This window comes from Beta vulgaris, chromosome 4, assembly GCF_026745355.1.
Source record: "Beta vulgaris subsp. vulgaris cultivar EL10 chromosome 4, EL10.2, whole genome shotgun sequence".
In the NCBI taxonomy this organism is placed as follows: domain Eukaryota; kingdom Viridiplantae; phylum Streptophyta; class Magnoliopsida; order Caryophyllales; family Amaranthaceae; genus Beta; species Beta vulgaris.
In genome coordinates, this window is record NC_079205.1 from 40,128,337 (window position 1) to 40,144,127 (window position 15,791).

General features: G+C 36.5%; 1 long non-coding RNA gene, 1 other non-coding gene and 1 pseudogene across 2 annotated transcripts; 2 read left to right on the plus strand and 1 right to left on the minus strand.

Moving 5' to 3' along the window:
* The first annotated feature begins 315 nt into the window (after nucleotides 1-315).
* LOC125496665 (uncharacterized) lies at nucleotides 316-1,516 on the plus strand (annotated as a pseudogene).
* Nucleotide 1,517: 1 nt separating this feature from the next.
* On the plus strand, nucleotides 1,518-2,236 carry LOC130589379 (uncharacterized). Its single transcript, XR_008969051.1, has 2 exons — nucleotides 1,518-1,783; nucleotides 1,907-2,236. It is a non-coding gene; the product is annotated as an uncharacterized LOC130589379 (long non-coding RNA).
* Nucleotides 2,237-11,582: 9,346 nt separating this feature from the next.
* LOC125497169 (small nucleolar RNA R71) lies at nucleotides 11,583-11,690 on the minus strand. Its single transcript, XR_007273806.1, has one exon. It is a non-coding gene; the product is annotated as a small nucleolar RNA R71 (small nucleolar RNA).
* Between the last annotated feature and the right edge of the window lie 4,101 nt (nucleotides 11,691-15,791).

A 15,791-nucleotide genomic window follows, 5' to 3' on the forward strand; every position in this document is an offset into this window, starting at 1 on the left:
ACGGCCTTTCTTACTTTACTCATTTCTGTTTACAATACCATCAGTGCTCCCTTCAGTTCTCTAAATTTCTAAAGTTGCCTATCTAAAGTTTGAAAGGGAAAGGTTAGAAGAAGTTATAAATCTCAATCTATTGTTCTTGTTTTTATAAACTAGAAATGTCAATTTATTATTGCTGATTACTTTATGAATATCGTTCGTTTGTATTTGGGCATTATTTACATCATAAGTATTAAGTACAGTACTAAACTGCCGCCAATTCATTAGAACTGGGTTTTTGTAATCTACTACTATATTGTTCTTGTCGTAGATAAATTAATGAATATTCAACTTCTAATTCTGGGTGAACTTCTGTTTGAAGATGCAAACCATACATCAAGGAGGATGCCCACTAGAACTAGCCAAGTTTGCAGGGTGCTTAACCCCAATTCAACACAATAATTTCACCCTTTTTTCGACTGTTGTATATTCAAACCGCAAACTCTCGAAACCCAGAAAATGTAAGGCCAAAATTGGGATTGCAGAATTATATTCATGGAAAACAAAGGACAAAGGTGTAGGCAGTAGTTGAGAGCCCAATATTCTGATAACCAATATGAAGTACTGGATGATGAGTTGCAAGATGAGGGGGAACTTGATGGACCTCAAAGGAAGTTTAGGGAAAGAGAAGAAGAGAGAGTCTATGATAAAGACCCGAAATTTGCTGAAATTCTCGATAGCTTGTCTTGATAACCCGGATAAGGCTCAGTCCAAAGTAAGATATTTTTCCTATCAGGTTCATAGTTTGTTGTATCTTATTATGAAGCATTTGTATAATCAGGTAGTTTGGTAGAGATTTCATGTTTGTGTATCCATGTGATGGGAATTTGTCTCAGAATTTTATAGACTAATCAATGTTGGATTAGCTGATGAATGAAAATTAGTAATTGGGTTTGTTATGTAGATTAAAGCTCAAAATGGGTTTTAAATTATGTGTTTAGATGGAGGAAAGGTGGAGGAAGAAAAGGAACAAAATACTGCAAACAAAAACAGGTTCTGGCTCACCCATGAAAGTTACATTTAACAAGTAAGTTTGGGGTACCATCATTGAAATCGGTTTAATACGTTAGGTTTTGTGTTGTATTAGTATTTTCTTGAGAAAGCTAAGAACCTCTGAGGCCTTAAGCAGCAATTAAACTTTTGTTCATACCTCAAACATTTCTTACGAATTGCCATGCTATCTTGGTTTGTACTTCTATTATAATAGCAATGGTAACACTTTGTAGATTAATTAATTTGGCCTTTTGGGTGGTTGGCAGATTTGATTACTCAAATTCATATATTTGGTTCGAATTTTGCAATCCTCCACTGCAGAAAGATGTTTGATTGATCTGTGATGTAAGTCATTATTGTTCGAATATCAGTATATATGATGCTAAGTGAATCAAATGTCATGGGTGTTGCTCTTGTTTGCTAACAGGTAATTAGATTCTGGCACATCATTGGACGTCTTGGTGGTTGCAATTCACTGAATATGCAGGTGAATTTTTTTTCTTCATTTCATTGGATGTCTTGGTGGTTGGAATCCTGCTTGCATTTATGCTAAACCTACTAAAAGAATAAGTTTTTCAATTATCTTGTCATGATTACTATCTAAAGCCGAAGCTATCTATTGTTTGATGTACTTAACAGAATCTCCATTTGACAAAATACTAAACTATGATGCTATTCAAGGAGCAAACGTAGATCCAACCACATTTTATAACATAGGGGACCTTGAGATTCAAGACAATTTGGCACGAATATGGTATGGTGTTCAATTTGGGAACTATTTTTGATTGAGCTTGACTCTGCTTTGCTGGTAGCAAATGCAACACACTATATAATTGTATAGTTTGACATTTCTCAATATTTTTCGGATTGTTTTCAGGGTTGATATTGGGACTAATGATTCATTGCTTTTGGATGTCCTATTGAATGCATTGACACAGATAAGCTCTGAGTAAGATCTTTATTTAGCTGGTGTTTCCATGCTTTCTTTTCCCCCTCAGTATATAGTGAATTATCTCATTGTTTCCAACTCCTCAGTCCCTTTTTCTTATGTTCTTATATTAAAGCAATTAGATTGAACTATTAGCTGGTAAAATAGATGTTGTAGTTGTAACCAAGGGTTCTCACAGTAGAAGTGTTGTTTGACCATATGAGGGAATAATGGGTTGTACACCATTTCTGGACTTGTATGAAAATTTCAATGAAGCGATTCTTCTATGGATGATATAGATATGCTAATTGCCCGCCCGTATCTACTTAACACCACCCGTATTTTCTTAACACCACCCGTATTTATATTGTATTGTTTTTCCTTTTTCTCTTTCCTCTACTTCTTTTGTAACCTTCTATAACCACCACCGAGCTGCCCCCACCACCAGCTTGCCACCACCACCACTAGCCCTAGCCCCCGGCAACTTCCACTACCTCACACCCCCACCACCCGCAGCTCCAGCCCCCCCACCCTCATAGTACCCCCGGCAACCCCCACCCACCTGCAACCCCCTTTCTTCTCCTTACTCATGTCATTCACCGAATCCCAATACCATCATGGCCCCTCCTTTCTTGTTATTCCTTCTAGTTTGCGGGAGCCCAACACCACAACAATCAAATCTCTAGGAAAATGAAATTAGATCTACAATTAAATCTTAAAATACGATTAAATTAGTTCACACCACCGCATCACCACCCTTCTCTTTCTTCTCTTCCATACTAATTCAAACTACTTGCTTAACATAATTCTAATGTTAACATAATTCTCTTTTATTAACCTCCCATTAGATTCCTTCCCTCTTATTAACATCTTGTTCTCAGGTTGAAGTTGAACTAGGAACAATAATGAAACATCAATGAGTAATAAAGGGATAATACAGAGTAGTTAAGTAGAAAAGCGGGAAATTGTTGTTTAGACTCATCTGCACTTCCAAGTTGCTTCAGATGCAACATTCCCATTGTACCAAAAAAATTGTGTTTGAGCCAAGGTATGGTGCTTGACAAATCGTGTCTTTAGAATAACCACACGTGACCTCCTCGGATACCAGCTTCACATTAGTTACACCATGTCTCGTAGATTTCTGTTTATAAGGCTGCAAGTTTACCCATACCCAAACTCTTATAGGAGAACCCCTATCAAATCTATTCTTATCAGCTTGTGTTTTTTGTCTTTTCCGAGCCCTTCTTAAATGAAACTGGAGTAACTCAATCATGGCATCCCCTTTTTACATAAATATATGCTGCACAACCACTTTAGTTTCTCGTGGCAGATATGGTAAATGCAAAGTAAAGGCTGACTATATAAAATTTCATAAGGTGTGAGCCTGACAAATGTATGAAAGTTTGTATTATACGACCATTCAGTAAGTGGCAATCATAAACTCCACTCTTTAGGTATTCTCCACTCATATATTTCAAGATTGTTTCCAAACACTTGGTAACAAGTTCTATTAGCCCATCAGTTTGTGGGAGAAAAGAAGAAGATAACATCATCAGTTTGTGGCTGAATGGTGAACAATGCTTTCCAAAAATGACTAATGAAAACAAAATCTCGATCACTTACTATAGATCTTCGCCAACAAAATCATGCATCCTAAATCAGAGTTGCATCCTCAATGCCATAAAGTGAGCATAATTGCTAAATCTATCCACCACAAACAAAATCACTTCCTTACCTTGTGATTTTGGCAAGCTAGTTATAAAATCCATAGAAATATCTACCCAAACTTCATGATGAATATGGAGAGGATGCAACAAACCAGGAAACATTATCATGTTTATCAGCTTGGTAAGTAAGTCAATTTTTCTAACAAAACTGGTGACATAAGTAGTCATGCATGTTTTCCAATAAAACAAGGCTACTTTTACTCTTTGAAGGGTAGCATATCTTCCTAAGTGGCCACCTTGAGCTAATTCATGAAGCCAGTGCGAAATAGTTGTTCTGAGGTTTTGGTCAGGACCAACTCCTAACTTGTGCTTCCTCCTCAACAGCCCATCTATCAAGGTAAAGTAAGACAATAACTCACCTTATTGTAGTTTTGTCAATGAGTGTTGTAGATTCAAATCTAGAGTATAACTGGCTTTGTTTAACTAATTTAAATTCGAATCCAACACTGACAAAGCCAAACATAAAACTTGTGAACCCGAGACTCTTGAGAGAGAATCTGCTACTGCATTTTTCACGCCGCTCTTGTAATAAATCCCATAAAACCCGATAAGCTTTGAGAGCCCAAATCGCTGGAATGGGGTGATAAGCCATTTCAAACACTTTTGATTAGTCTTGAGGATGAATTGTTGGCATGATAAATATTGTTCCCATATTTGCACATCAGTCACAACCGTCAACAACTCTTTTTCATACACTGACAATTTCTACCACTTAGGTCCCTAAGCTCTGCTTAGAAATGCTAAAGGGTTGCCTTGTTGGATCAAAACTGCACTAATCCTTCCATTGAAAGCATCATTTTCAAGTTGAAAGGGCTTTGAAAAATCAAGAAGTCCCAACGTGGAAGCAATATTGAGAGTTATCTTCAACTTTTCAAAAGCTTTAGTAGCCAAAGAAGCCCAATGAATCTCTATCTTCTTCAATAGTTGAGAAAAAGGATTACTTATCAAAGCATAGTTTTTTTTCTACAAATCTATATCTGTCACACCCCGAAAATTCATAACCTTAATTAAACACAATTGCTCATACTTAGCAGCGAAAATGGAACTTAAGCCTATGGGTTATGGCCACTAATAAAATAATAGCCTAAAGTGGTCTCTTAGTCATACAAATGATCATCTTTAAGCAAGAGATACTACCCATAAATACAGAGTATTCTAGATAATCCAAATATATATAGAGTCGATTCAACTCAACCTTTTGGGAGCATCCTTGACATAACTGATCATGAGCTATCTTCATAATACCTTAATGATTTCATAAAATAGAGAAAAGAGAAAACACAGAATATAACCGAAAATGAGTTGAAACCTCAGTAACTTCACTCCAGCCCGTAAAAACGGTTTTGGTTCATAAATATTTTAATGCATAGACGTACATCACGTTATATTGGTAATTGTTCGGAAATACTATCAGAAAACGTCTTTGAATAGTCTGCTGGCAAGGAACATTTGCGTGACCATAGTTCATTGGCGAGTACATGCTTTGGACATAACATTAACTTTATCATATGACCCTTTTGGTCCGTGTTCATTCGTATATCGTAACATAATTCCTCCACCTGAAACTTGTCCATTTGCCAGTTTCAATTCATAATGCCAAGCCTACAAAACCATCCACTTTTATAAACTTGCATATATTCATATTTCTGAACATTACCCATAAATCATAATAGATCCATAATTCATACAACCATACTTCATAAACATGACTATTCATAACATTTATGAGCATTCATCGAGTCATATCATCACATAGTCATATCATCACATATCCAAACATTCGAACACATCATTGCACATACACATATATGAGCATGCATATATAGTTGCTAGACATGAAAGGTTACCTCATACACTATTCTTTTTCTTATGCCTTAAGTATCGTCATAACTTAGCCTCCAAGAATCGTCATATATAACCTCCTCAAATTTGTAGCAACAAGACCCATAATTAGAAATAATCCACTAATCAACCAAATGATACTTAATTAACTCGCCTTCAATTTTATATCCATAATATAACCTATGGTTAAAGTTTACTCAACAAAACTAAGTAAGAGGATAAGTCGATCCACTTGAATCCCTTTGATTTGAAATACTTAAAACCTCGTGTTTGAAAAATGCCATCAACATTAATTAATGAATAATATCTAACATAAATCATTTATAATCAATTCAATAAAAATATTTAGTTCAGCATAACCTACTCATAAGAATAAAATTAATACAATTAAAAGAGTTTAACTAGGTGGTTTAATTCAAACTATTAAATCAATTTAGTCGTGTATTAACCCAATAAGTTAATCAAGTGACTTTGCTAATACTAATAAATCATATAAAGGCCCAAGTTATGTCTTATTAACAAAATAACTTTATTTAACCCTTATAGATTTTGACTTAAGCCCATCAAATGAAAGCAACAAACTAAACTAAATGGGTTTAGTAAACAAACCAGCTTTTTAGGCGAAAAGTTAATGCATTTAACCATGTGAGTTTGGGCTTAAATTTCAGAAATTGGGAATAGGAGGTAATTTTTACCTCTGCTTCAAGAGAAGGGAAGAAAATGCACGACAAGGGAGCTCGGAGCTCCGGCGAAACTGAACAACGAATCCCGATGGTCCGGCAGAGAATTGGCGTGAAGTCGGCAGCATCTCGTCGGCATTCGTTGGTGGAGCCGTGAACAGAAGGGATGAACAAGCAGCATTAGCACAGTCAGAGCGAAGGAGGCGAGTGAAGGAAGAAGGGAACGTGGGAGGTGCGGCAGAGATGCGGTAGTGAAGCGCATCTGGGCGGCGCACCGGTGTTGCGCTGGTACGAGGGTGGTGCTTCGGTGGTGCGGAGCCGAAGGGTGGTGGTGCGAGTTATGGTAACTCGAAATAGAGGAGAGAGAGGGGGTGGTGCGTTGCGAAAATAGGGGTTTGATTTAGCTGGCGTTGGCGAGGGTGGTAGTTTTCCGACGAGATTGTGGATGGTGAGTGGTTGATAATGGTGAAGCAACCATGGCTATTTATAGCCATTGTTGGGGGTTGAATTTTGTGAATTTGGGTGAGTTTGATTTGATGAGAAATTGGATTTTTAGGTGGGTTTGGTTTGGATTGAGATTTTTAATTGAAGAATATATTGTTTGTGTATAAAAATTCATGAGTTGAATTAAAACTCCGTTGTTGGGTTTCTTTGTGAAGAAAAATGAAGATGGGTTGAAAGTAACAGAATTTCTATTTTGATTTTCCTTTTTCTTTTTCTTTTCCCCTTTTCTTTTTCCTTTTCTTTTTGCTTTTCTTTTCTCCTTTTCTTTTTCTTTTTCTTTTCCTTTTTATTCCCAATACCATTAATTTGTGTAGTAATTACTTTGTTTATTAATTTCTTCTCTAACTTTAACTAATGTAATTATTTAATCTAACATAATTTGTAACTCTTGTCATAACATATATTTATTTAACTAACTAACTATCCTTTACTTGGATATAGAGTAACAAGATTAAAGAAAATAATTAACCACTAATTATTATTAGGCGTTCGTAATAAAGTATATGTTATCCCGTGGAACCCCTTTTTACTAGGAACATGCAATATCATATGCTTAACAGGAAATATGTACTATAAAACTTAGTGTAGTAAGATTTGAACATGCAACCAATAAATTGTATAGTAGACATCGTACCATCTCAACCAACTATTAGATAAGCTCTTTATTCCATATAAATATATATATAATAAAATAATCTGAAATAAATAGAAGTTCAAAAAAATAAAAGTACTATTCAAAGTAAATACTCGGGGAATTGCCCGAGCTACACACTAGTTAATATATTAAAAGGTGTTTCTAAACCAGGAATTGTCCCACGTGGCGCTTTCCCTTACATTGTTTGTTTCTTGTAATCCACATATAATAAAAAATTGGAAAAGTTGCCAAAAACAAACATTTTAAAAGTTTAATTTTACGAAATAAAAAATCTTTTAAATCATTCTTTGCAAAAAATGACAAACTTAATTTTTTTACAAGATGTAACATATTCCCGCTTTCCGGTGTGCTTTTTTAAATGTATAGGGGTGATGTCGCAGTTAACGGAAATAGGGAGTTAAAGGAAGATACGATAGTCACCCCTATGTATCTCAAAAACCACAACTAAAAATAGGAATAGTTTTGCGAAGAAAATTAAGTTTGTGGTTTGTTTTTGCAAAGAATTCTTTAAAGTTTTATTTTTCGCAAATTTGAACATTCGAAAGGTTATATTTGGCAAATTTTCCTAAAAATATAGAAAATGCATGGTATTAGATTTGATCCCATAACTTCAGCCATATATATATACTAATGTCTTAACCACTAAATCAAGTAATGTTTGATGTTATAATTTTAAATTAAAATATTAATACATAAAAAAATATAATTACCCGGGACATTGCCTGACTCTAAAAACTGCTTTTCTGTTAACTAGCTAGACCAAGGGAGCTTCTTAGATCTTTTACACTTTGAGATTGAGGCCAATTGACCATTACACTTATGTTTTAAGGGTCAGTTTTTACCAGAGACGAAATGACCTAAATACTCTATTTTTTCAATAGCAAAGGAGCATTTACTTTCTTTAGCAAATAGAGTATGTTGTTGCATCAAGGAACACCGTGTCTAAATGGCAAGGTGATCCTCCAAAGAAGAACTATATATCTATGGCTCCGTTTGGTAGGGTGTAAAACGTTTTCCCGGAAAACTGTTTTCCTCTATTTTCAGTTTTACATTGTTTGGTTGGCAAAAGAGTGTAAAACCATTTTCCCTTGGGGTAAAATTACTCTCCAAGGATGGAAAACCATTTTCCTTTCAAAATGAAGGGAAAACTATTTTCCTTCTTTCTCTTGTACACTCCTGTCACTACCTCCTTACTTTCCCTTTCATTTTCCTTTCATTTCATCATTTTTTTTACATTGAACCAAACAACGGAAAACTAAATTTGGAATTGTGTTTTCCATTGTAAATTGTTTTCCATGAAAATCATTTTACACTGAAAATATTTTACGCCCTACCAAACGGAGCCTAAATGTCATAAAAAAAAACTTAAACACACTTCCTAAGAAGAGGTTTAAAGATGTAATTCATCCACCTTTGAAAAGAAGCGGGAGAATTAGTCAAACTAAAAGACATGACAAGAAATTTAAAATTGCCATGTGTATTGTAAAAAGGCTCATAAAAATCTGCATCATGTAACCTAAGTTGATGATACCCAAATTTTAGTCAATCTTACTGAAAATTATGGAACTTGATAACTCATCAATGATTTCATCTACCACATGTATAGGAAACTTATCCTTAATAATCTTCCTATTTAAATCTCTATAATCAATGCCTAACCTCCAAGAGAACTAATAGATATTTAATACAATCTGGAAGAAGGTTATGCAAAGATTAGTCGTACTTCTCTAATACAGATTAATAAAATTTGGAACTTGCTGCTTCTCCAAGGAATAATGCATCAAATATATATCCTCCATTCCATGACTAATTAGTTGCATAATATACAATTGAATTGGGTTAACCAAAAACTTTACCGAGTTGTGACCTATTAACCGCACACCCAGGACTATTACCTTTGAGCATTACATGTTGTTGACCATATCACACCCCATAATTCTTGAAATCCCATTTAACAGTACCTAGATTACTCAACCATTGTATTCACAAAACCATATCACAACTTCCAAGGGAAATCATTCAAATCAACAAAACATCAGATTGAAATTCAATGTTTTGGAGAGTCCAGGTGAAATTTATGGGTACTTCCATCAGCTACTGTGACAGCTTGAGTAGTTATAGATTCCAATACCAAACCAAACCCATATTATGGGCTAAAGTCAAATCCAAAAGTTATGGGTACTTCGAGAATCCACCAAATCTACAACAACTTACTGCCACTCGAATCATTCATGGATATGCAAGGATCAATCAAAGCAGTATTAAAGCACATATCTCCAGCTTGTTCCACCACACACTCCTCATTTGACTCCAAATTATTAACACCAGAAATCTCCACTAGAAACGATTGTGTTTGTTTCAATTGACACTTATGACCTCTCGCATATGGCTGATCACAAAGGAAAAATTCTCCTTTCGACTGTTTTTCCTTTCTTTTAGCAGGAGATAAAGTAATTTGAGGTCTAGAATTGGGTTTGAAAGATGGTATAGTAGAAGAACTAGGTTTGAAAGAGGAATTTGGAGTGGGTAGAAAAGGGGGCAATGTACTTTTTCGAAAGGTTTTAGCCTGAGATAGGGGTGATTAAGTTCTTTTTTGTAAAATGACATAGATACTTCTATACCCTCTTCTTGAAGTCTAGCATACTCAATAGCATCTGCTATTGTCACAGGTTTTAAGGCTCTTACAAAAGGTTTCTGTGTAAGTTTCAATCCTCCAATAAAACTATCCAAGAAATATGAATCATAGAATATATGGTTTTGTTGCAACATCAATGATCCGAGGTTCTCAAAGTCATCTATATAACTCTTTAATCAACTAGCTTTCTAAAGCTTATTAAATTTTTCAACAACAGTTACCCCCACTTCATCCCTGAATTTAGTAGATAAATTAAGCTCTGACCAATCCACATTCTTCGTAATTGCCAAATGATTGGGCTAAATTAACTTTTTGATCCTCGACAATTTTATACAAACCAAAACAATTATTGCATTTCTTTATCCACATTAATAGGTTACTACCATCAAATTTAGGAAATTCGAGTTTTGGAACATACCCTTGATTTTTGGTGGAATTAGATTCTTTAGTTAGGTGATTGAATTTGGTATACTCTTCTAAATTTCTTCTATAATCTTCAAGGGTCTACCATTTACTATTCAATTCAGTCATCATCCTCAGCAATTCTTCCTAGCACTCCTTGTTTTCCTTAGTTTGATTATCCATTCTTTCATTCTAGGCTTCCAATCGTTGTTCTAACATCTCCAATTGCTCTTCCATGGCCTCCACTCGTCGAGTATAGCTGGAGCCAGATTTTCAGACTTTGAATGAAAGAAATTTCAGGATTTTGGGTTTTCAGCGGCACATTTCAACAAACAGTTGTTATGCATAGAGGATAACACCAAATAATGACCTTCCAAATGTCTTTTAATGGTGGAATCAAGCTCACAGCAGTTGTGACTCTGATATCAATGCAACAATCAGCTTATTAAATCACTATGTGAAGTTAAAATGGAGGCAACCTCTTGTGAAAATGTTAGATAAATAAAGTTAGAAACTAGGGGGAGAGAGAATCAGAAAAAGATTGGGACAGGGAGACGGTTTATTTTGAAGAACGCCTGTTCTTTGGAGCATCTCACGTTTTTTTTTAGTGTTTTTGGTGTATGAGCAGGAAATTGAAATCCCCAAATCTCATTCTATTTATTTCGGAGATTGAAAAGATCGCTCGTAGACTCAGAAAGAAAACTAAGCAAGCAAAGTTTTATGCAAGCACATCCTTCCAAAAGACACCTTCTCCACCATCTTCACTACAACAAGAATTCCCCGTCTCACCTATTACTCTCAAAATGGGTGAGAATGTTACACGAACCTTCAGGGACTGTACACAACCATCTCCTGATAATGTGCCCACTGAGGTACGGATGCCCACTATCGCTGCTACGAATTTTGAGATCAAGTCTCATGTTCTGAACACGGTTCAGAATAATCAGTTTGCTGGGTTACCATCTGAAGAACCAAATCAGCACCTGTAGCTCTTTTTACAATATTGTGCTACTCAGAAACAAGCTGGTGTTACTGCTGATGAGATGAAACTCATCTTATTTGGCTTCTATCTATGCGACAAAGCTCTATTTCAGTATAATAAGCTGCCTTCCACCATCACCACTTGGGCGGAACTATCAAAGATTTTTCTCATCAAATGGTACCTTTACGAAAAGACTGTAGATTTACGTCATGCCATAATAACTTTCACCCAAGATCCTGGTGAGTCCTTGTATGAAGCTTGGGAGAGGTTCAAGGATCTGTGGCGTCTTTGTCCTCATCATGGTTTGGACCAGTGATATTTGTGTCAGGTTTTCTACATTAGAGTTGATGTAGATACAACGCGGGTAATTGATGGAGCATCCGGTGGGTTCTTTATGGATAAGGCCATTGATGAAGGGTATGAAATTTTGGAGAAACTAGCATCTAATCAAGCATCTACTATTCGTTCGTAAACATGATGTTGAGGCCATTTCCTTACGGTCTGGGCAACTAGCTGCTCTAACCCATAAGATCGATTTTTTGAAGCTAGGTAATGACTCCTCCCATATGAGTGTTAACGCGATGGCTAGTGCTTCTAATTAAAATGTTCTCACCTGTGATGCTTGTGGGATACCTGGTCACAACTCTCAAGAGTATCCTACGCTCCTATCTTCTAATGTAGGGGGTAAGTGTGAGGCAGTTAATGCTTTTCAGTCACAACCCAGAAATTAGTTCAACCCATATTCTAACACTTATAATCCAGGGTTGAGAAATATTCCAAACCTTTTAGGAGCAATAATGTGTTGAATCCTCAACCTCAACAACCATATATGCCTCAAAATAAGGTTCAATAATATCAACCTCAACAACAAGCTCCTCCTGGCTTCTAGAGAAATAAATCTCTACAACCACCTGCTTCTACTACCGACCCCGACATGACAGAGTTGAACAACACGATGTTTCAGATGCAGAAAGGTTTCAATGCTTTTCAAGCCGACAAAAGCTCAGCTGAAAAATTTGGGTACGCGTAACAAAATGTTGGAGACTTAACTAGCTCAGTTGGCTAATTCTTCTGCTAGTAGGCTACCTAGGTCATTACCTTCACACCCAATGCAACCAAGAGATACTGCCAATGTCATCACTCTTAGGAGTGGAACACAGTATGATGGTCGAACGATACCTAAGGATGATCCGATTGAGCCAGAAAACAATGCAGATGTCATTGAAAATTCCACATCTCCTAAGGAGGCCAGCAATGCAAATGCAAAGAAGCAGATAGTGCCTGAAAAAGTTCCATCTACCACTCATGTGATCAAGTTCAGGTAACTGTACTATTTACTGAACTTATTACTCAAATTCCTGCATATGCTAAATTTTTGAAGGAAATTCTAACTAGGAAGAGAGTCTTTATGCAGTTAAAACTGTTGTCTTTACTGAAGAATGTAGTGCTCTTTTGTAAAATCAGTCCCCTCCTAAATTGAAATACCCGGGGAGTTTCTCTATCCCTTGTAACATTGGCACCATTTTCATTGATAAAGCCTTATGTTATTTAGGTGCTAGTGTTAATGTCATGTACCTTATTGTTTGGGAAAAGCTTAATATGGGAGATTTAAAATGTACCAACATTACTCTTTAAATGGTCGATCGTTTTGTACCCCCTAGGTATCTTTTCTGGATGAGATATGCTTTTCTGGATGAATTTGAAAATTGTCCTGTGATTGTTAGTGCTTCACTGAATGATGGTCAAATGTCTCAACTTTTGTCTACTTTGCGTAAACATAAAAAGGCCATTGGATATAGTATTGAGATTTGATAGGTTTAAGCCCTGACTTTTGTATATGCATAAAATTCATCTAGAGGATGATCATTATCGTCCTAGTATACAAGGCCAGCGTCGTTTGAACCCTAATATGTAGGAAGTGGTCAAGAAAGAGGTTAAGAAATTGCTTGATGCTAGGATCATCTATCCCATTTCTGACTCTAACACTAGTAAAAAAAGGACAATATACGTTGCCCCATTTGCGTCGCCTGAAAGGCAAAACGACGCAAAAACATAATTTGCGTCGCATGCTAATATGAGTGCGACGCAAAACATCCTTGCATAAGCACCAGATAGGAGCTATATGCATCGTACCCTATCTATGTGCGACGAATATAGCTCATGTGCATCGGACACTGAAGCCCATCCGACGCACATCGTTAAGCCATATTTGCGTCGCACTTTATTAAAGTGCGTTGCAAAAGGCAAATCTACGTCGGACCCCTTGGCCCATCCGACGTAGATCAGCCCAAAAGCCCAATTTATGTTTTTAACCCGTAACTAGCGCCTCTCTCTTAACATTTCTTAAACCCTAAAATTTCTCAAATCCAGCGTCTCCCTCTCTTTCTCTCTCACTTTCGTCCCTCTCAACCCAGCGTCTCCCTCAAACCCTAAAATTTCTCAAACCCGCATCAAATCGTCCCTCTCTTTCTCTCTCACTTTCGTCCCTCTTCTTCACTTCGAACATATCATTTTCTCTTCAACATCTGCTTCAGTTCGCATCAACCGAGCCTCTTTTTCCGTTTTCCCGCGACCGAATCTTCAACGCCATGACCTTCAGCGAACGATTCTTCAGCGTCGACGACACCAACAACACCAACAACACTTCGAACAACGAACGAATCTTCAGCGAACGAACGAGGTATTTTCATCTTTTGCCCAAATTGAAGGGCGATTTTCTTGCTATTATTTTCTCAAATTCAAGAACCAAAATTGAAGAAGAACGAGATTTGAAGAAGAACAAGAACCAACTTCAATATTTTGGTGATTTAGGTTTTTTTATAATATATTTAGTGCAATTTCATTATTGTATATTAGATCTGATTTTGTTTTTTAGGTTCATTTTTTTAATTTCGTTTTTTGTATTAGATCTGAATATTTAAGTTTTAATTTCGTTTTTTGTATTAGATCTGAATATCAGATCTGACTTTGTATTTCTCGCATACTTGAAGTGAATTTAAGATTTAATTTCGTTTTTTGTGTTAGATCTGAGCATTTCTCGCTGCTATACGTTTTTATGTTAGTTAAATTTTTAATTTCGTTTTTAGTATTTAGTGAACTTAATTTAGGATTTAGTTTTGTTTTTGGCATTCTTGTATTCAGACTGTGTTCAGTATTTTGTATGCTATGCGTTTCTCGCATACGTGAATTATTTTTTTTTAAAACAAAGTTAACAATCTGCGTCCCATGCAAGACCATGTGCGACGCAAATCATTGTGGCTTGCTGGGCTGCTTTCTCCATCTGCGTCGCATGTTGGTCAATGTGCGACGCAAATGAAAGACAATTTGCGTCGCATGGTAGGTGGGTCCGACGCAGATAGCTACTTAACTGCGTCGCAATGTTGTCCGAAGCAGATCTTGGATTTTGATCTGCGTCGAGGCCTGTGCCGTCGGACCCATGTCCAATGCAAATGGGCGCCTCGCATCCGACGCAAATCGTCCATTCTGTACTAGTGTAAGTGAATGAGTCCAGTTCAAGTGGTTCCTAAAAAAGGAGGTACCACTGTGGTTAAAAATGAAAAGAATGAATTAATTGCTACAAGAGTTGTCACTGGTTGGCGAATGTGTATTAGCTATAGGATATTAAATGTTGGAAAGGCTAGCTTGTCACTCTTATTTTTGTTATCTAGATGGCTATTCTGGTTTCTTCCAAATACCTATCCATCCAGACGACCAGGAGAAGAGCACCTTTACATGTCCTTATGGTACCTTTGCCTATCTAAAGATGCCATTTGGACTATGCAATGCCCCCACTACTTTCCAACGTTGTATGATGGCCATCTTTTCTGAGTTTATTGAGTCCATTATGGAAGTGTTTAAGGATGACTTTAGCGTGTATTGAATTGATTTTGATGCATGTTTGATAAATTTGGCTAATGTTTTGAAAAGATGTGAAGATGGCAACCTTGTACTAAACTGGGAGAAGTGTCACTTCATTCAGAAGGAGTGGTATTTGGTCATATTATCTCTGAGCGAGGCATCTAGGTGGATAAAGCAAATATTCAAGTGATTGAGCAATTACCCCTTATGTGAATGTCAACGGAGTTTGAGGCTTTCTTGGTCATGCGGGGTTTTATCACCGGTTTATCAAGGATTTCTCTAAAATTGCTAAAGCATTTACTCAATTACTCCTCAAGGATGCCCCATTCATATTTACTGATGAGTGTCTTGTGTCTTTCAATAGGCTCAAGCAAGCTTTGAGTACTGATCCTATCATTCGATCTCTAGATTGGACCCTTCTATTCGAGATTATGTGTAATACTAGCAACTATGCTGTGGGAGTTGTACCTTGGTCAGAGGAAGGATAATGTCCTTCATGCAATATACTATGCTAGTAAGACACTCGATGAAGCTCAAGTTAACTATGCC